At 38.8% G+C, this 21,845-nt stretch overlaps 1 long non-coding RNA gene across 4 annotated transcripts in view; it reads left to right on the top strand.

Moving 5' to 3' along the window:
• Positions 1-21,845, top strand: part of LOC122997541 — a 66,939-nt gene that overhangs the window by 20,679 nt on the left and 24,415 nt on the right. The window contains exon 4 of one of the 4 annotated variants that reach the window (XR_006407228.1): positions 7,851-8,710. The exons of the other annotated variants lie outside the window; for them this stretch is intronic. This is a non-coding gene — a long non-coding RNA (uncharacterized LOC122997541). Of the gene's footprint in view, positions 1-7,850; positions 8,711-21,845 lie in introns of those variants that run through there. 4 annotated transcript variants of the gene reach the window in all.

Below are 21,845 nucleotides of genomic sequence, written 5' to 3' on the forward strand. Positions count from 1 at the left end.
TGCTTACCTACTAAAAAAGTTATGAGTGTGATGTACTGTACCATTGCTTTTCAAAGTTTCTGTCTCAACGTGTAACACACAACTGTTTCCAACTCACATTCTTTATTATTTAGATATGTATCACCAGATAATGAGATCTTACAGTGTGTCCAAATTGAAATTCTACCTTTCAGGCTGAGCAAAAAGGTTTTTGTGTTGTGTTGAGTGTTATCGATATTAACAAATAAATCATTAAATCTGAAGTCACTGCCTCAAAGCTAATGTAATCAGGATTTAGTAAAAAAAATAAATAAAAACAACAAAAACCAAAGGATATAAGGAACTAGATAAACAAGTAGCCGAGAGCAGCCATTTCTTCCTTGATGACTGGTGAGAAAGACACAAACTCATCAGTTCGCTCGGTCAAACTTATAACCTCTTGGTTGTTGCCACATAGTTCATTTACGGCAAAAAATACATGCAAAAGACAGCCGTTTTTGTCTTTTCTCTTTTTGCATGCTTGTGTCGACAAAGAACTTTGGAAACTATGGTTTAATACAGTACACTGTGTGTGCCTCGGTTACCCTCAAAACTGCCAAACATCTTCTCTGAGTCTGAGTCTATTCAATAAATATTTATAATTGTGACAAAGCATTCTTAACCTTTTCATGCTTCTACAATTTGCCCTCGAGACACATGCCGGGAGAAAAAAAACGAAGACTTTTACAAGAAGGATAAGAAATATTTTTTAAGAAGCAGGTTGCCTTGAAGCGAAGCAGAAATACCTTCTGGGTTGTAAAATATCTTTGAAAAGTGTGAGAATGAGAGATGTGTGATTTTAAAGCTATGTTTAAAATTTAACAGTTTTCTTTATATTGCTTGACACCTGGCATTAATGACAAGCTTTGGCAGGTACCTTTTATTCTAAGACTTTCCATAAACATGATCATCAACATTTAGCCACTGTGTGTGAGTGAACATCAATATTCAGCCACCAGGTGTATTTGTTATCTTTAGCGGAAATGTCTTGTCAATTTATCTGATCTGTGTTTATAATGACTGGGGTAATAAAGAAGCATTCAGAAATGGCAAGAAGAGATAACATATTGGAACTTGTCTTGATGACAATAAGGGAAACTTGACTTCAAAGTATTGACAAGACATTATGCACATTGTTGTGACATATATATATATAATATATTGTGGATATCTCTAATAATAACAACCTGCTGAAACTCAGCAGAACTGCAATACAGCTGTAGAGCTTTCTTCCTGTATGATCAGAAATTCTGTAAACAGATTTATCCCAGAATTCCACTCTTTTCCTCCATCACACTGACATGTTCATGGTTTGGCATGCTTGTCAGTCCTGTTTGACTGTGTTTTGATCATGCAGCTTATAATGAGGATGTAAGATCATGCAGCCTATAGCCAAGAGATGTTTTCGTTTATTGCCTGGAGTGTTGCAGTGATGCTTGTACTAATGTAATTATTAGTAGCAGTTGTCATGGTACAGTAGTAACACCGGTAATAGTAATATAAATAGAGGTTGTAATATCTGCAGAAGTAGCATGAATTGTATCAGTAGTGGAGTAAAGTGAGGCATTAATGGCAGGCATAATGGTGGTGGGGGTCAAAGCATTTGTTGTAGTATTTCTACAAGTAGTGGTAGTATTGATGTTTGTTGTAGAAATTGGGGTGGCACTATTGAAAATGTCATTTTACTTATCTTTAATAAACAAGTACTCCAAATTAAACGACCAAATAGGTCATTTGACCATGTGACTCCAGAACAACACATAAGAGCGCTTTCTAATCTGTGCCCCTGTCGGCAGTAATCTTCAGGACATCATTTGTCTTCCAAAACTGTTATAAATCACTGTTAAAAAATAATGATGTTTTATGATGTGACAACGCTGTGGTTAAGGTCTGGTTAGGTTTAGCCACAAAACCACTTGATTAGGTTAAGGGAAAGATCATGGTTTGGGTTAAAATGATCACTTTGTTAAGGTTAAAGAAACGTGGCGAGGGTTAAAGTTACTACTCCCTTAAAGTTAGGTGACCTTTGCCATCATGGCTAAGATAATAACCACGGGGGTTAAGGTTAGAGGAATGAGGAAAATAATCAACATATTGTGTATATGTACTTCAGCTGAACTGCTCTGGGCCGTAATTACTACGACCACTAGATGGCATCTGTCACTTAAACGCAACGATAGGTCATTTTTTCCCGACTGACATTACGACATATTGTGTCATTTTTCTTGAGAGATCAGTATCAAAAGCATAAGTGGACCTCGAGTAATGATAATTTTGTCAAACATTTGATAAAATTGTTTAACTTTCATTTAAAGGACCAGTGTATAAGATTTAGTGGCACCTAGTGGTGAGATTTCAGATTGCAATCAAATCAATAACCCCCACCCCCCAACTGAAAATGCGAAAGGCTCTCTCTCAAGTGTGGTTTGTCCCTTTTGGGCTACTGTAGAAACATGCCGGTGCAACATGGCAGCCTCCGTGGAAGGAGACCCACTCCGTACGTAGATATAAAGGGCTCATTCTAAGCTAACGAAAATACACTACTTATATTAAAGTGTTTATGCACTAATTAAAACATACTTGTACATACCTGCATGAATATTATATTCAAATCCATTCCACTAGATGCCACTAAATCTTACACACTGGACTTTTAAATAATGGACATTTAATTGTATTGAATTCAATTGAATTGAAGTTACAGTGTTTGTTGCACTTATATTAGTATCCGTACTGCAGTAGTGGTATGTCTGCTCTAGTTGTAGTGTCAATAAAACTGTTTCTTATTGTTGTATAGTTATTGTATGTGTGTGTATGATCTTGGTCATGTTTCTGTAGGTGTGTAAATGTGATATCTATTACCGTCTTTTATGTAAGCTGTGAATATGTGCTGTTGTTATTTATTCCAGCAGCCATATCATGTCTGTCTCATGCTATCTGTCCACGTAGGAGTTCAGGCTGTTCACTCTAAATTTATGACTCTGGGGTCTAACTGGGTATATTTACAGTCTCATGACCTGAAAATGACACCCGCTGGGCTGAACGAGGAGGGGAGAGAGGGGTAGAGAGGTTCACAGACTGTAACACACACACATCAAATGTTTTGGCTGATACAGTCACAGATGGGAATACACATCTTTGATAACAAAGATGTTTGTTAAAAAATAGTTCGCCATGAACTCACAAAAACATGCACATCACATGTTGTGTTTTTCGTCATTTATACTCCATTTCCCGTCCATTTTTGCACTAGTTATCTGTTTTTGGATGTCTTTTATACTTCTTGACTTTTCCTCTCACTTTCCTACATGGACGACAGCAGATTGCAAACATTTTATCAGCAACTTATCTTGATAAAGTTGCAATTTTCAATGCATTTATTATTTTTTAATAGAGAAGGCAAAGCAACTGTGATTGTTACTTACTGGTGTGAAGTTGGACCTCTTTGTGATTTGACAAAAGATATTCTGGGAAATGTAGGATATACACTAATTGTAGTATAATTAGACAAAGCAATGCTGAGGAAAGTGGCTACTAAAAATGCAAATTACAACACTTTAAACACATCAACAAAATGACTCCTGGAGTTCAGACAAACATCATAGATTGAGTGGGGAGGTGGGTAAGAAAATGGCTGAGTGTTAAATAAGGTGACAGCTGCTTGTTTACAGATCCCAGCACCTCGGGGTGATGGCGGCATGGATTGACACCTCAGCTTCAGACTGTCACAGGCCTGTTTCCAGAGAGGCAAATGGTGCTTGGCAATAAGTACAGTTCACACGGGTTTGATTAAACCACTGGTGATAGTTTGTACCTTCACAGTGTTGTGCTAAAAAGGTTGAGAGGTTGTGTGTTTGTATGATTTACATATCTGTGTGAAACCTTACCAGGATAAATATCACAGTCTCTTTCTCTCTCTCACTTTACACCCGACTCTCTCTTTCGCTCCATCTCTCTTTTTCTATCTCCACTGCCATGACTTGACTTGAATATTCCTCTTTTATCATCAACTTCTATCCCTTTTTCTCCTTTTGCTTCTAAATTTGATTCTTTCTGTCAGTACCTTTCTGCACCTTTCTTTGTCTTGTACACTTTAAATTAAATCAATAGATTTGGGGAGTTATGCTTATTCGCTTTGTTTCAAAGAGTGAGATCAGAAAATAGATATCAATCTCAAGTGTATACGTTAAGTACGGAGCTGGAGTCGTCAGGGACTCGTTAACCTAGCTTAGCATAAAGATTCCAGTCTTTATGCCTAAGGAAAACAGATCTCCGAAGTTCAAAAACTCACCCACCAACACGTATCTCGTTTGTTAATGCCATACAATTTGTGGTTTCACAGGGAATATCCTGGTGGAACTATTTCTCGGCGAACAGCGGCTGGGTGTAGTGACTCTGTGCAGCATCCTGAAGTCTTATTATCACAGTGCAATCTTGTTTCCAAGAAATTATGCTTATATACTAATTAGGTTTACCAGTTACAGTACATTTTGGTGATAAATGCAGGAGACCAGGGTCATGTGTGTGGTTAGATTTAGACAACAAAAACACTTTAAGGTTAGAGGAAGGTCGTGGTTTTGTTTACATGTTTTAAAAATAAACCCGTCCTATCAAGTCCCTTTTGACTTTTTCAATATTTAACTATGACCATGATCTTTCCCTAACCTTATCCAAGTGCTTAACATAAACACAGTGAGTGCCTAACACATTTTTATTTACATTTAACCCTTATTTATACTGGCTTTTACAGCAATGCTCTGATTACAGTTAAATCAAATCAAAAGGAAAGTAACAAGGATGGACAAACACATGAATAAAACAGAAATTGGAGGATAGAACCATAGAAAGTTTAATCTATGAACATGTTTTTTTTATTGCAAGAGTGGATATCATAAGAAAACAAATAAAATAAGTTGTCACAGAACATTTAGAAGATATGTTCAGTATCAACATTTCCTTATTAGAAATATGGAATCTGGACAGCATTATGTTTCTAACAAAATAGGTTAACTGTTGCAGATTTGTTATACATGAATTAAATTCTAGCAGACAGGGTTACACAGTGAGTTTGCCAGACTTTGTATCTTTATGCCTGCACGGACCAAATCAAAAACCTGTGCTGACCGACTGTGTTTGGCAACCTGTGATACATCAATAGTTAACTGTTAAACGAATGAGTTACAGCATAATAATTTTTCTTGACCCCGGTTTCATACTCTGCACATATATAAGATTGATATCTTCTCAACTCACACTCAAAAAACAAAGCTAATAAGCACATTTCCCAAACTGTTTAATTATTCCTTTAACTCTTCTCCTATTTCTCCTCTCTGTCCCACTCTCTCTCTCTCTCTCTCCCTCCCTGTATTTGGAGATTCAAGCGATCTGATTGGCCGACCCAGCAGGAATAAATGCTGTGAAGCTGGGCTCGGAGAAGGGGTCGCTGTGTTTTATGAGCCATTAAAGTTTTATTCATCCCTGCACTGAGGCAGCCTTCGGCCACGGGGTCACCATGCTTTAAATAAACTCCCATCATTCCTCTGCCCCCCCCCCTCTCACCCCCCCTCCCCAATATCTGCCTTCCCACCCCCCCACTCCCAAACCCTTCCACCCACAGACTTAATGGACTGTTTATTGTTTGATGTTCAAGTCCGACTTCATCATTTTTTCCCTCTCTCACTCTCTCTCTGTTTTTTGCCCTCCACTTGTGTTCAGTGGTGTGGAGGTTTGAGTGATGTGGTTTTGTTCGTGTGTTTCTATATGTGTTCATTCATTTTGGCGTGTGACTGTGAGTCCCTGTGTATGTGAGAGAACTGCATAGAGTACATAGAGTATGTCGTTAAATTCCTTTGGTGTGTCGTGTTTTTATCGTCATCAACGCTGCTCTCAGCTCCTCTGTTTCCATGGCTGCATACATAACTTCTAATAGATAAGTCTGGCAATATTCTATATTTTAAGTATTGCCTGTAACCTATTTTTTGTGCCATGGACTTCGATTGTTGTTCTAAAAACTACTAAAATCCAAAGAGGCACACTGTCATACTGGGTGACATCTTTATCATGAACAGGGGCACTGTAGTTTATTTTGAGTCAATCCCACAAACACCGACCTGGTGTCATAAATGCTCACTAGAGCACTAAATGATTAATCTGTGTCTAAATGCAGTGTTAGTTCCTGTTTGAGTAACTTTTGCTAAAAAACTATACAGCCCCTCCAGGTGTTTCTCATAAATTAAACTATATACCATATTGGCCCAAATATAAGACAATATTTTATTCTGGGAATAACATTTGAAAAAGTGGGGGTTGTGTGATATTCAAGGACATTTACAAAATCAGAGATCCTTTTTGAATGGAGCTGTAACACCAGCTCTACAGAGAGTGTTGCATTATGGGTTGTTTGTAGCTTTAATGTTGCTAGGCTATCAAGTGCATTCACTTACATTTACAAAAAAAGGTGTTTTGTTAGCTCAGTTTAATCCTGCAGGAGCTTTCGAAGGCTCGTCTAACACGTTTTTCTGATGCAGAGTAAATTCATAACAAGTGAAAATGCATCAAAGGCGTTTCCCGACGTCTGTGCTGCAGAAACGGACCGGGGTCCGAATCATCTGCAAAGCAGCCAAGAATTACTGCTGTCACAGATGTTGAGGAGCTCAAACAGTCAGACAGACTGAAAAATACTAACTGCAGGAGAAAATAACTTTGATGGCTTCCAAACGCCTGATGGGAGAGAGTGTGTGACTGATAGACAGGCTGCACAAATGTGGGATTTACGATTTTTTTTTCTTTTTTTCTCCATAAACAGTTGTTGGAAAAGGGGGCGTCGTCTTATGTTCAGACCAATATGGTATTTGTGACCTGCAAGATATAACTTGGGGCTTAGAAAGGGAAGGTAGGGAAGTCAGAAAGTATTAAGGGGAAAAACTATTCAAACCTATAGCACAGTGTGGAAAAAAAAACTCTCATTCATTTCAATGAGACCAGTGAATTGGCTCAACGGGAGTGCCATCACAAAGTGCTACGTCAAGGGTCATCAAACAAAAATGTAGATCAGCTTTTTGCACAGTGCAATGTGATATTATTCGACAGAAAACTGCTTTAGCCAATCAAATGTGTGTAAACGCATATCCTTGGTAGACTTACTCTGAACACTGTATTTCTACTGTTTTACCTTACAATCATTCAGAGGGAGGTTAAAACTGATTATAGTCCCTGCAGTAACTTTCCTCAGTCGTAAAATCCAGTCTCAAAGTATTTATCTGATAAGGTGCAGATCTATTAATCAAGCTGGATTGTATATCAGTTTCTACATGAAGCAAGACGGCCACACCAACTTAATGGTCTGATCGCCGTGTAACCGATTGTTATTTTGTCTTTTCATGGTGTTTGTTGAGCATTAGAAAAATACACAATAATGATTAGCCTTATCCTTTAAACACGTAATAGTTCATCACCCTTGTGCATGTAGAGCGTGTTTTTTTGTGGAGGAAGAGGAAGTAATAGAGATAGAAAGAAAGAGACAGAGACAGAGTTTGCAGAGTTCTCTTGCATGTTGTGTTACAGCTGACCCTATTCTCAACTTTGACACCTGACCCCACCAGAGATCTGTCATGAGAGGGAGCTGCTTAACACAAAATGGAGCCTGGTTCAAGAGTCAGAAAGAGAGAGAGAGAGAGAGAGAGAGAGAGAGTGAGAAAGAGCAGGAGGGAGAGAGAGAGGGAGAGAGAGAGAGAGAGAGAGAGAGCACACAGAGGAGTCATTTATCCTCTCTCGCTTGACTTCAGTTTTTTTTCTTCCTCTCCTTTGCTTTCTCTGTTGTTTTCACTGCACAGAAACAGATCTCTGTCTCCCCGTCTTTCCTCTCTAACCATCCCCTCACCCTCTTCTGGTTGCCTTTGAGCACCAGCATGCCTCCATCAGCGGCCACAGGTATGGATTCATGGCAGCGAGGACCAGCAGGATTCTGGGAGGGAATTTTGTGAGACGAGGCTTTAATGAGAGCGAGGCCTCGTCAGCCGACAAGAAATGTATGCAAATGATATGCACACACACCAAAAGGACCCTGGGTAGGCGAGGCGAGCGCCGGCCGGGCTCCCGCTGAGCACTGAGGAAGATGAGCGGCTCAGGTCAGAAGAATGGCAACAAAAACACCTCCTCCTCCTTTTCTTCCTCTTTCTTTTTTCTTTACCCTGCCTCTACGAGTGCAGAGAAAGATGCAAACTGGTTAACACATAAGCTGAGAGATGAGGTTGTAGTGTTGCTACATAGTGCTGTTGATGTGTTTTGTGAGCTGCTGTTGCTAGGTAGATGGAGTTTTTTTTTTTTTTTTTTTTCTTTTATTCATCTTTGTAAGCACACTGACATTTGTGTGGTAAATTAGCTGGAGATTAAACACATCTGTGTTTTACATCCAGACTTTTCAGACTTTTAATTGCAACAAATTATGACAGTAAAAAATAAAAAAATAAAATTGAGCTCAGCAGAGAACTCAAGTTGTGTCCTCTAATTGTGCTTATGAAAGTAATTTCTGTTAATGGAGTAATTTGACATTCATTTCTTTTGACACTTCATTTGGTAATTTAAACTCACAACATGGCTATTTAATCATCAGTGCGGTGTGTGTAATAGGCCAAGATGTAAGTGAAATGACCTGTTTTAATTCTGCAATAAAAAATGTATTTATCAACAATTATGAAAGACAGTTGTGATTTGAAGTTATTTGCACATTTGATGCTAAATGAAGCCTATGTTTATTTTAGTACTTTCCTTGTAATATTATCTTGTGCATATTTATTTGTGTAAAAGTTCTTCACTTCTTTAAATTCTTCACATTTTTATCTTTGTCTTATTTAATAAATTAAATACAACATCTAATCGTGCAGCCAACCTGTTTTTAACTCCAAATATCTTTTTTCATCTGTATATTTAGTTTATAATTATTATCTTTAATTTTAGTAAATATAATTGCTGATTATAATTACAACGTTTGTACAAAATTATGCTCATGAAAAGAGGATAATAAAATAAATATTAGCCTTCTCCTATTTCACCGATTAAAACAATAAATATAATTTAGTTCAATTGTTGCTAGTCTGAAATAAATTATTTAAATTGTTATTTAATGTATCGGGATTTTTTTTTTTTTTTTTTTTTTAACTACCGTGCGGATCCACATCAGGCGGCTCCTGCTCTCCTCTTCTCGCCTGTTTCTCCGCTCGGAGCATCGCTCCTGCAGGAATTACGCACCGTTAACCGGCCTCTGTGTGTGTGTGTGTCTGTGTGTGTGTGTGTGTGATCTGACTGCCGCTGCAAAAAAAAAAAAAAACAGGAAAGAAAGAAAGAAAACGAATAAAGGATGAGAGAAAACGTTGGCACGACAATCTCAGTGGCGTTAACTAGTGATCGTTAAACGCGCCGCAGTCCAACTGCATCAGAAATGGAAACCTGTTTTTTTTTTTTTCACCGTCGCCTTCGGGTGAGAATAAACAAGAGGAAACGGGAGGAGAAGAGGAGGGGAAAAAAATCCATTGAGTCTTGGGAAGAAAATGAGACTGGCACCTGATGATGTCGACTTTGACACGTGTTAATTGCTGCTCAGCTCTCCTCATTAGGGAGTCTCAAATTATTTTAGCGCTCCGGGCCACAACGCCTTGTTTGCTTTGCTGAGGAGAGGAAGCAATCTGGCCCAAACTTCAACTGCAAGGCACAAAGCGTTTGGGCAGAATTAATTTGTATAATTGTTATAATAAATAAAAACGTAAAATTATTATTAAATCAAGCAGGAATTCAAATGTATTAAAATTAATAAATATATATACTTATACATACCTATTTATAAGATTGGTTTATTGTTAAATATCTGATTCTGTTAAATATTGAAACAAATAGATGTTTTGTTTAATTTCACTTCTTTCTTACATCAAATTTGTCTCATTAATAATAATTATAATGAATCTGAATTTGTTCTCAATTAGTATTTTTGTTCCTTTCAGTATTCAAGACAAGAAGACATTTATTTGATGCGTTCAAGTGTCATCTACTTCTCTCTGATAATCAAAGATTTACAGTGAAGTATCGCCTCTATTGCTAAATCAATAACATGCTCAAAATCAATGACGTTCTCGGATAAAATTGTCTCATCGATGGCCTGACAAAACTGCTTCACTGCACGCCGCTGCATTTAAACATCAAGCAAATGTGACTTAGACCCAATCAAATATATTCACCCACTGAAATCATTCTCTTCCTTATGTGATTATATTCAAATGTGTGTCTGCAGCCTCGACTTCAGTCCTCACCCTTCACCCACACGGCTCCTTGCAGCAAACACACACACACACACACACACACACTGATCCAGTCCAGTGCCTGGGAGCACCAGCCCTCATCCTCTCAGCTAGATTACTTGTTACCTGTTGGCATGTATTTATATGGCCTTGCATGGTGAATTATAAAGCCTTTGTTATTGCCCTGGCTTGGGGTCGGCCACTTGTTTATGACACCAGTAATGGCGGTAATTGTTATTGTTGAGATTACCTGTCAAGAGGATCCGGGCGGCGAGCCTGGTGAAGGCGTCCCTCTCTTGACAAGGGGTGACAGGGGGACGGGGAAGAGGAGAAGGGGGGTAGAGAGATTGGGGATTGGGGGTAGGTGGGGAGGCTTGGACGCCCTGATGACTTCTCCGCTGATAATCAGCCGCCGCGGCCTGTGGGATAATTCAGCTGTCAATGCCACCTAGCAGGGCCCAGCATCAGCCAACCGACCCCAGCTGGCGTCATTCATTTGAACCGAAGATGGGGATGGAGGCGAGAGGAGGGGTGAAGGGATGCAGGAGCAGAAGGAGACAGAGGAGTAGAGACAGTGTCTCCATCTCATGTCTGAATGTCTGAGTTGGAGCTTCAGATGCAGTAAATTAAAGACATCATGAAACATTTTGCAGTGTTAAGACGAGAAATATCTCAGCTTTCAAAATGTCTGTCCGGATCCAGTTTCTCTACAACCACCGCTGTCAGATTTTAAACATTACACAAGGAAATTGTTTTCTTCTTTGAACAAACAGCCTTCTCTTATAGCCTAAAACGCACTGACTGCTCCTGCTTTAATTTAGCAATTGATCAGCAGTTTAAATCTTTCTGTGTTTAAGATTTGGAGGAGTTAATATCAGACACTATTTAGTAAGTAATATCTGAAACATCACACATATACAGACTGTGTATTTGTATCTTCAGTCTCTACTTAAATTCTGCTTGATAATAAGGTCACTGACATGATAATGTATTTCTAACTTTAAAGATCTTTTCTCTAATAATTCACCAATACAGCTCCTCTGAGTCAAATGATTTCATTTCTTTTAAGTGCTGATTGTAGTGAGATATTCACTTTAGTCCAAACTGACATGACACTGAAATAGGGTAGATTAAAAAAAATATGATCCACTCAAACAAACTCAAATTTTAATAGCGTATAGATTAATTGCATTTAATCTTTCATGTACATAAATTGAGGAAAATATGAATACATATTTGTGGCCCTTTAAGGTCCCATCTAATTCCTCCTGTATAAGCAACCTCCTTGTCTTCCCAGACACGTGTGCATCATAAAGAGGGCAGCAGCAGCTAAAATGGCAGGCAAATCACTTTTCGAATGGTTTTGGAGCAGCTATCAGTGTCATCCCTGAAAGGTTGTCTTTATCAATGATTCTGCCTGATATGGACGGGGGGGGGGGGTGGGTTGTTGGGGGGTGGGGGTAGGGGTAGGTGGGGTTCCCTATCTGTCGCTGGAATCTTTCATAGTTTAAGGGCCAGGAGCTGTTAAGAAACTGTCAAAGATTTGGACAGCTTAAGTCCCCGGGTAGCGAACGCTGAGCTGTTCTCTATCTGTATTCCACTGTGGCAACACGCAGGGTTGTAACACTGCGCCACTGCTATTCCAGTGGGATAATGTCACTGAGGAAATAGTGCCAGGAAATTGTCTGCACTGTTTTTTTCTTGATTTTTCTTTTTTTTTTTTTACGACCAAAGATCTATTATGCAGTTTTAAGGGATTTTCTGTGCCATGCAAAACATTTTGTTGAAAATACACAAATCAGACTCTAATTTCAGCAACTGTATATAACAACTGTCCACACTGTGATACATCTCTGGTGTTCAAAGTGTAGTTTAGTAAATTAAACAATATGTAGTATTTTGTCAAACACCTCACACACTGTGTGAATAATAACACATTTTGAGTCTTTTTTAAATTAAGAATTACAAAAATAATATTTCAGTTTTTGGCTACTATTTCACTACTTCTGGAATATAAATGTATTATGTAGTCCAGTAGATGATTCTAGTAAGGCTTGTTCTTTTGAAAAAGAAAATACAGATTTTGTAGTTATTTAAATGTGGTCAAAGTGAGTGACACTGAAATGTTGTAGTCCATTTAGCAATCAACACATACAATATTTCATCTAAACCGAGTGTGATATTATTTTCATAACACCTCCTGTATAATTGTGATGATGTTTGAGCTCGGTTTGCTTTCCCTCCGCCAGTTTATAACTAGAAAGCACACAGAGGATCCTGTGTTACATGCAAGACAGTTTTGCTAAATGTGTTCAGAATGGAAAATAAACTCGACAGGAGCTTTTGCACATACATCAGCGCTTGTGTGACAGAGGCATTCTTTTAAGTGGATTTAGAGAAACCTGTTTCATATTTTAAACAATACTCGCAGAGCATTTTGTTTGTTTTTGTAAATTTGTGACTCAATAAATCAATGTTCCACTTGAATGCAGTTCTCTTTGCTTTTAACCACTTTTGTTTGTATCTTATTGTCAAAGGCCATGCATCACAAACAACTGCTTCATAACTTCATTTTAAATCTTCGGTTTTATTGCTGCAGCTTAATCCTTTGGCTGGTTTACAGAATTTAACATCATCATCATCATCATCACAACTTTACCAAGGAATTTTTATTAACACAGTGTCTCCTCGATATTAAAATAAAGCACAATCTCATTTCTTATTCAAATTATAGCATTAAGCACATATGCATTTATCACCTGATACAGGGGTGAGGTTATAAACAATGCCATTCATTATCTGGCCCAGATGCAACGATTGTTGATTAAAGGGCTTTGAATATAACAGCCACACACACTTGCGCACACACACACACACACACACACACACAGATGGGTGGACATTAGGAAAAGAGAGAGGCCATCTGAATAGGCTGGAGGGACATTAACTGCAACAATGATTGATATTTGCCGCACAGGCTTTTTAATGGTATTGTTATTCCTCAGAGTTATACCCCGTCCTCCCCACGTCTCGTCTCGCAGATAAATGGAGGTGTAATAATGAATAGAAATTATACTGATTATTTTGGTGGAGGTGGCTGGAGAGCAAGCGAGGAGGGGGGTGATTCATAATCTAACATGAGGCTTAAAGCTTAGTCAACAGTGTCTTGTGAATTTTCTTCATTGTATGGTGAGATTCCTTGCGGGAGAAAAATATAAAAAAGGCTCTAAAATGCTGCATATTTGTGCTACAACAAATTCTATTGATGGCTCAATATTTTAAAAGAATCTCTTGATTTTCACTGTCATGAATGTTAATGTAGAGTAATGATAATGTAAGTAATGGTAGAACAAGAACAGATATAGATGATGTATTTAGAAAAATGTGTAGTTAAGAGACTTTTGCCATTATTCTATATTAACTTCTGCTTCAAAATGTAATCATAAATATAAGGAAGGCATGTGATACTGAAATCATTTTTCTGCGTTTTGTATAATTTTATCAAATTATCAGAAGGTGGAAATCTCGTTTTGAAATGAAAGTATTCACTTACCAGAGTTGACATACTGGTTTACAGGTACTACACAGAACTAATATCGTCAGAACCGAAACAGAATTTGACTTTTATCTCCCGGTAAAGCCCTGCCTCTCTGTGAGAAACTGTTATATTAATTGGTTGTGTTTTCTTGAGAGGCTTCACTGCTGCTGAGTGTTGCACATATGAACAGCTGAGGTGGACATCGCCAAAACACATTATTTGATGTGAGAGGCCAGCTTGTCCAAAGCAGTTGTGTTTATTACACACTCTTCTGGCACCTGCTGCAGTGAGTCGGGCCTGCCAGGACGGACACACACACACACACACACACACACATACACACACACACATACACACTTCCAAAATCTCCTCTCCATCTAGCCACTTTCCACCCAAATGATGGCCATTATCACTTCTCAATTACATTTGTGGGACTCAGCTGCTGTTTCATTGTGTGCTGTTCTATATCACGGAACTTAGAATATGCAACTCAACACTTATGAGCCCAACCTCATTTAATATAACCTGACACACATTAGTCGACAGGGAAGGTTAAATCAAAATGCTTTTTTTTTTAATGCAATTTTATTTGTGTTTCTAACAAAGCGGGTTTTGCAATTCTTATTCTGCAAACTGATATTTGACAACCCTGAATGCAGTTTGATTCATGCAAGAAAAGCCCCACAAAATGCATATCCTTCTATGCGGCATCTACCGTGGGCTGTTTGCAACATATTAGAGATTACACACTACAAACAGTGAGGGTGTCGGCTCTGCTCGGACATTTATTTAACCTTCGTCCTAGTGCCTTGTTGCCTATGGCTGTCACCTGTTGTTCTATCTTTCTCTATGTCTCTATTTTTCTCTCCCTCTTCTGTCAACCTCCTTCTTTCTGTCACTACCGTCTCTCTTGGTCACACCACAGGAAACTGACATTTTTCTTGTCTAGCTTGAAGGAACAATTCAATTGGCTCATTTCGGTCTTCGCTTTTACTGCCACAGTAAGAATGTGACACTATTTACTTTTTTTTTATCACTTTAAAAATCTTTTTTTTTTTTTTTTACATTTTCTCCCACCCTTGTAGTTATCCCTCATGTCACCTCCACGTTACAGCCCCTGTACTGGATGTACTCAAAAATTATATTAATTAATTAATTAATATTTATTTATCCAGACCACAATGACCTCTCTTGTCTCCAGTCTCCATTTTCCCTTCTAGTGCTCTTCCTCCTCCTCCTCTTTCTCCCCCTTCTCCTCCTCCATACCAACATGTTGTGCATCATCCACTCCCTCCATCCCTCCTTCCTCTCTCCCTATCCTCTCCTAGGGTGTAATGGTGTGATGCCTCCCTCCAACGTCTCCCCCACCCCACCCCGCCCTGCCACCCTTCCACTCTCTCAGTAATCAGGGCCAGATGGAGGCAGAGATGGAGTGATGGAGGGAGGGAGGATTGGGTTTGGTCCTAGCAGTGTCTTAGAACGTGGGGAGCTGTCAGCCCTGCAGGGAGAGAGGAATTCTCCAGCAATAAAATAGGGATTTATCACCACTCTACCACAGAGAGAGAGAGGAGAAAGACGAAAGGGAGAGGGTGTGAGGCAGAGAAAGGGACGAAAAGATCAAGAAAGTCGGATAGAGAATGGTGACGTGGGAGAGAAAAGGATAGAGAGGAGCAGAAGGGGAAACCTGCATAGAGGGATACATAGAGAGGTGGAAAAAAAACAGATAGAGGACTCTTAATCATTGTAAAGCTTCACACAGATGAGAGAGGTTGAAGGAAGGAACAAGCAAGATGACAGACTGACTTTGCCACTGAAAAAGACCTGGAAGGAGGACAAAGCCAAAAGACAAGAGGAGGACAGAAATTGAGAGAGACAGTTGTGTGATGACACCCGTGGCTCATCTGCTCAGTTCTAGCAGCCTGACAATTTCTCTCTTACCATCTGTAGCATCCAGAGACGAGCGAACGCATCTGTCCTGAAAGTAATGCCCAGTTGCGTTCAGGGGATGGGGTGTTAAGCAAAAAGACTCGACCTCCCTACTGGGCCAAATGAACCTGCTAAAATAACCGCTCTCCACAATCGGCTGTGTAATTGAAACCAGAATGTGCAGGATTTGATAAATTGCTTGACCCTGCAGGAATGTTAAGGTCGTAAATTTTTAGTGCGTTTTGGCCGTGCTGAGGTGTGCAGAGGTGTATGTTAAAAGCATGTCTGTTGGTGTGTATGTGTGTCTGAGATTCACAGAGAAAGGCTGTGTGTGTGTGTGTGTGTGTGTGTATTTTATTATTTCAAAACATAATGGTCTTTCAGAGTTGTGTCCAAGTGGCAAGACACAACCGTGCAGTGTATATGCACCTACACAGGCACGCACATGTAAACGCAAGCCTACATGCATGTGCACATCAACACATACACACTGCTACAAATTATACCGCACAGTCCCACTCAGTGACCAGATAGACTATAAATTGTACCTTTGCTCCACATCTTCAGTGGTTTACAACGAAGGAGTAAATGTGAAGATCTCCCGTAAGACAAAAGCAGAGCTGCGTAGTGAAGCTCTGGACAGGGAGTGCACACATACCCGACATTGTTCAAATATTCCAGCTCAGGTAAAAGATATATTCTGGTAGGTGGTTTACTAACAGCTTCAAAGAGATGCTTAACCCTGCAGTGCGGAACTTTTACATATAAATGGACATCTATTACATTCAAGCCCTTGCCAAAACAAGTTCACACAATGCTGCCAGTTAAATCTCTCTGTATTTCACAGTATACTAAGTTTTTAAATCTGGTGTTGGTAGACATTCCCACACTGGCTCAGATGAATGCATACCAGAGACTTCTGTCAGCCGAGCGACTGACTTCCGGTTAGCCGTCTGCTAACTTGAATGGGGATAAAATAATTTAATTGTGCAGCTCTTCTAGACTTTCCAAATTTATTGGACCAAATGAATCAGCTGGGGCTGTTTGTGCTTCAGAGAGAGAGAGAGAGAGAGAGAGAGAGAGAAAGTAATCTGCTTCCATGTTGTTTAATCAACACTGAAGACAAACACAATGGTTAGATTAATCGTATCGCCCACTGAGCTCATCCATATCAAAACTGAGTTGCAATCAATAAAAAGTTTGATTGATGATCTCCTGCAATGTCAGGCTCAGCTGTGCTCCAGATTAGCTGACATCTGAATTGACTCAACAGAACTATTGAGACCGGATGATGGTCCTGGATCTTCTCGCAGTTTTACAACCTGGTCTTCAATGGTAAAAGGAAAGAGAAGGCTCTCTATCCCCCTTTCCGGACCTGAGAATAAACTCCCCTTGAGAAACAATTTCACTCCTCTGGCTGAGCTTACAGATAGCTCATTTCCTCCACTAGCAGCTAGGAGTGCTGGCAACTAAATCACATCATCAACAAGGAAACATCCTGTCTCCACTCCTTTGTCCAGTGGGACAGGCTCTCTACCTGATGCCCCACCTGAGACCAAGTGTCCCCAGGCAGATCACTCTGCCCCTAAGCCCAGAACAACACCTCAGTGGCACTCTCCTGCGTCTTTTGGGCCATTCAGATGTTGATTCTTTTGCTTGCACAAATTCATTATTTTCAATGGAGATGTGCGACAAGTGTGCTCAAAACTGAAAGCAACACTGTCACGCCGCACATTCATTGTAATATGTCTGTTTTTTCTCAACTTTTTCAAATGCATCAAGCGCGCCGCAAGTCATGTAACAAGAATTAATCAATTAACCCCACAGCACTTGCGTCACCCTTTCTGACAAAGGACGTCACAACATCCGGTTGAAAGGTCAGCCAATACTGGTTGCCAATTACCATTAAAAACCATAGAGAGGTAAAGATTGCTTAGTAATGGCAGGTGCGACAGTAGTGCAACCTACCAAGCACCTTGGAGAAAGTGGCATAGTTGGTGTTTGCCGCGTATTTTCAGACACAACATCTGAACAGCCCCTTTGTCCTCTTTGCCTGGATCTGCCCTATTACCCTTTCCCGTAGGCGATGAGGGGTCTGCTATCGCTGCAAATGCAGTGACGGTTGCTGTTAATCATCCTAGCAACCTCGCCATCTACAGTGGGGGATGTCTGAATGGTCAACCTGAGATCCTTGTGATCGGCGATTCTATCATCAGGATTGTCAAACTCCTTGTGGCATTACCTACTGTTATCTGGATTTAAAGTATCTGATGTCATTTAACAGGTCCCTGCTATCCTTGATCTTTACCCCTCTGTCCACACTGTTATTGTGCACGTTGGAGCTAATAATATAATGTCTTGACAATCAATCAAACTTCAGTCTGACTTTGAGTCTCTGACAAAAGCAATAGAGAGCCTCGGGGAAAACTGTATTTTTCTCTGGCCCCATTCCATCTTTAAGATATGGTTCAGAACATTTCAGTCGCCTCAGTCTGCATTGCTGGTTATAGAACTTCTGTATTGCTACTACATATGTATTCATAAGCAACTTTTATTTGTTCTGGCCCAGGGAAGACCTGTACAAAAAGAATGTTATTCATCCAAATGGACCAGTGTTAAAGCAACTGACTTCAAACTGTATTAATTTTATAACATCACTGGCCTGACAATTACCTACAAAAATAAATGCCTACAAAACCTATAAAAATAAACTCCATTCTGTCTAAGACTATAAAAGGCTTACAGTTGATTCATTTGAATATTAGAAGTCTACTACAACATCAGAAACTTGATCACTTACAATATATTTGTCTCTCAAGCAGATCCAGATTTTTTGGCTCTTTCAGAAACATGGCTTAAGAATAGCATTAGTGATTCTGAGGTGGCCTTAAATGATTATAATATTTTTAGAACTTACAGAATTGGAAGGGGCAGTGGGGTGGCCATTTATGTCAAATCCTGTTTTTCTGTTTCTATTCTACATGCTGTTACCGTGCCCAAATGTTCTGAATTCATTGCCCTAAAGATTAATAGTGGGTCTAATAATTCCATTGTTGTAAATGGGATTTATAGACCTCCTTCAGCTGATGCTAGGTCTATTGATTATTTGGCAGAGTTACTCTCTCTGTATACTTACTCGGAAATTATAGTTTTGGGAGATTTTAACATTGATTGGTTGACTGTTGCTTCTTATTATTTAAAAGGAGTTTTTTCCTCTAGCCTCAATTTATCTCAATTGATCAATGAAGCCATCAGGCGTAATCGGAAGAACCCTTTAAGAACTATTGTAATTGATTTTGTTTTTTCTAACAAGAGTTACAAAATCATTGCAAGTGGTGTTTTTGATTTAGGGATTAGTGATCATTGTCCTTCTGTATATATTAGAAACAAACACTCAAAGAGAACTTCATCATGAATTATAGTTAAGAGAAATTTTAATGAATAATCTTTTCTAAATGACCTCTATGATAGTGACATTCATCTTACATCTGGAATTCCTGATGTCGAATTAGCTTTGGATTCTTCTTACAAAAACATTCCTCTCTGTTGCAAATATGCATGCACCTTTTAAAGATTAGAGTGAAAAATGGATCTAGCCCACAGTTTTCCCCTATCAACCTATTCAACAAGGTTTGGTCTCTCGCTAGAGGCACTAAAGAGGCATCCCACTGGGTTTCATTTAGAAAGATTAGAAATAAAAGCACGTCACTTGTGAGAAAGGCTAAATATGATTATTATTTGAACTTGGTCTCTAGCTTTTATTCAAATCCTGCAAAATTTTGGAAGGTGGTAAAATCTAATAAAAGCAATTCTGCTGCCTCCCTACCTACTCATGTCAAGTTTGATGATTGCTTAGTATATGATCGTTGTGAGATCTGTTCTGCCTTTAATAGACACTTTGCAGCAGCTTTTCATATTTTTGAGGATGAGGATAGGGGATCCCCTCCTACTAACACAAACCATCTTTTTGTTAATCATGATTATGTACTCACTCCAATCATGCCTCTCGGTTTATTCTACATCTTGTGTCTATCAGTGTAATTATTGAGGCTCTTAATATAGACCAGTAGACCAATATCTAAATTGTCAACTTAACGAATTTCACACCACAAACTCTGTTCTGAGCCCACACCAGTCTGGGTTCAGGCCTTTGCACAGCACTGTTTCTGCTATCACTTTGGTTGTGAATGACATCGTCAGTGCCTTGGATGAGAAAAAAAACATTGTGCTGCCATCTTTGTGGACCTCTCCAAGGCAATTGACACTGTTGATCATTCCTTGCTTGCACATATTTTAAGTAATGTTGGTTTTAGTTCAAGTGCTTATGCATGGTTCCTGAATTACCTGTTTGATCAGCAGCAGTCAATGAACTAGGGAACTATTCATTCAGCCTTAGTTACATTTATGTAACTAAGGGTGTTCCACAGGGTTCAATTCTGGGTCCAGTTCTTTTTACAATTTATATTAATAATAGTTTTTCATCTTTAACTAATTGCCATACAAATTTATACGCAGATGACACAATATTGTATTGCATTGTCAACTCTGCTCAGCTGTGAGGAACCTGCAACATTCCTTTGATGTTCTCCAAGCTGCACTTAATGATCTTAAACTTTTATTGAGTGCACATAAAACTAAGTTTATGTTATTTTCTAGAGCTAGAGGTAACGGTAGCAAAATCTTTCATATTTCCACTGTACAAGGATCCATTATTGAGAGAGTTACAAAATATAAATACCTTGTTATTTGGATAGATGACAAATTCACATTCAAATTTCATAAAGACAATCTTGTCAACAAATTTTGGCAAATAATTGTCTTTTTGTGTAGAAATAGAATAGAAGTTTTCTGTGCTCTGTAGGAAAACGATTGTTAAGGCTGTTTTTTTCTCTGTTATGGATTATGGTGATGTGATTTATTGGCATGCCTCTGCTTCTATTCTTAAACCCTTGGATGCTGTTTACCATTCTGCCCTCGGGTTTATTACTGGTGATGTTTATAGCACTCATCATTGCATCCTGTATCAAAAAGTTGGGTGGTCTTCTCTGTCTGTGATACGTGATAGGCATATGTATTTGTTTATCTACAAGGCTCTTATTGGGAAGCTGCCATATTATATCACATCTATGCTACATTGGTCCTCTGGACCACATCAAACACGGTCTAATGACTGGCTTTTGCTGCAAGTCCCTCGAGTTTGTACTGAGCTTGGAAGATCTGCTTTTGGTTTCTATGCTCCGACCACCTGGAACTCTTTACAAAGCACCCTAAAAATTAATACTTAAGTAACCCTCGGTCAGTTTAAATCTATGATCACAAACCATTCAGCTTCTCTTTGTACCTGATTTCATTGATTTGTTTTTTATATCTTTATAAATCTTTTTATATCTTTTTTTATCTTTATTAGTCGACATCATTGTAAATGAGGGCCAGCCCTCAATGATTTTTCAAGATTAAGACATTTGTAAGTGTTTATTTATGTACAGTATTTGACTCCTATTATAACTTCTCCTATGAAGACATATTTTATATTACAACTGTGTTTTACTTTATTGTCCTCCTGGTCACAGGAGGAGTTGTAGACAAATATGTTAATAAACACTTATATCTGCTTACAACTACACTATAATGTGTTATAATCCATTTATTAACTGTTTATATGCTTCTTATAAATTCTAAATAGGGGGACATCAAGTAAAGTGTTACCAAACTCTGCTATTCTGATGATCATTTAAAAGATTTATATCCTTCTCTAGAATCCTCGACATGTTTAACAGGCTGAATGTTATTGTCCTTAAAATATTTTCTTAAAATAGCTGCTTTTTTCTATGGTTCAAATAATCTTCCTTATTTATTTCTTGAGTGAATGGTGATAATGAGTGTCTTTCATATGAATCGACTTTATGACTGCTTCTCACATGCGGCTCCAACTCTTCAAAATACTCCATAGCTGGCAAAGCATTTTATTTACTCAATAAGCTTGTGTTCATAAAGCTGTTTGGAATGATTCCTCAAAATTTGTATCGGGCTGTAACTATTCTACACTGAAAGTGATGACTTAGCTGTTAACAGCACCT

Source organism: Thunnus albacares, chromosome 14 (assembly GCF_914725855.1).
Source record: "Thunnus albacares chromosome 14, fThuAlb1.1, whole genome shotgun sequence".
Taxonomy (NCBI): Eukaryota; Metazoa; Chordata; class Actinopteri; order Scombriformes; family Scombridae; genus Thunnus; species Thunnus albacares.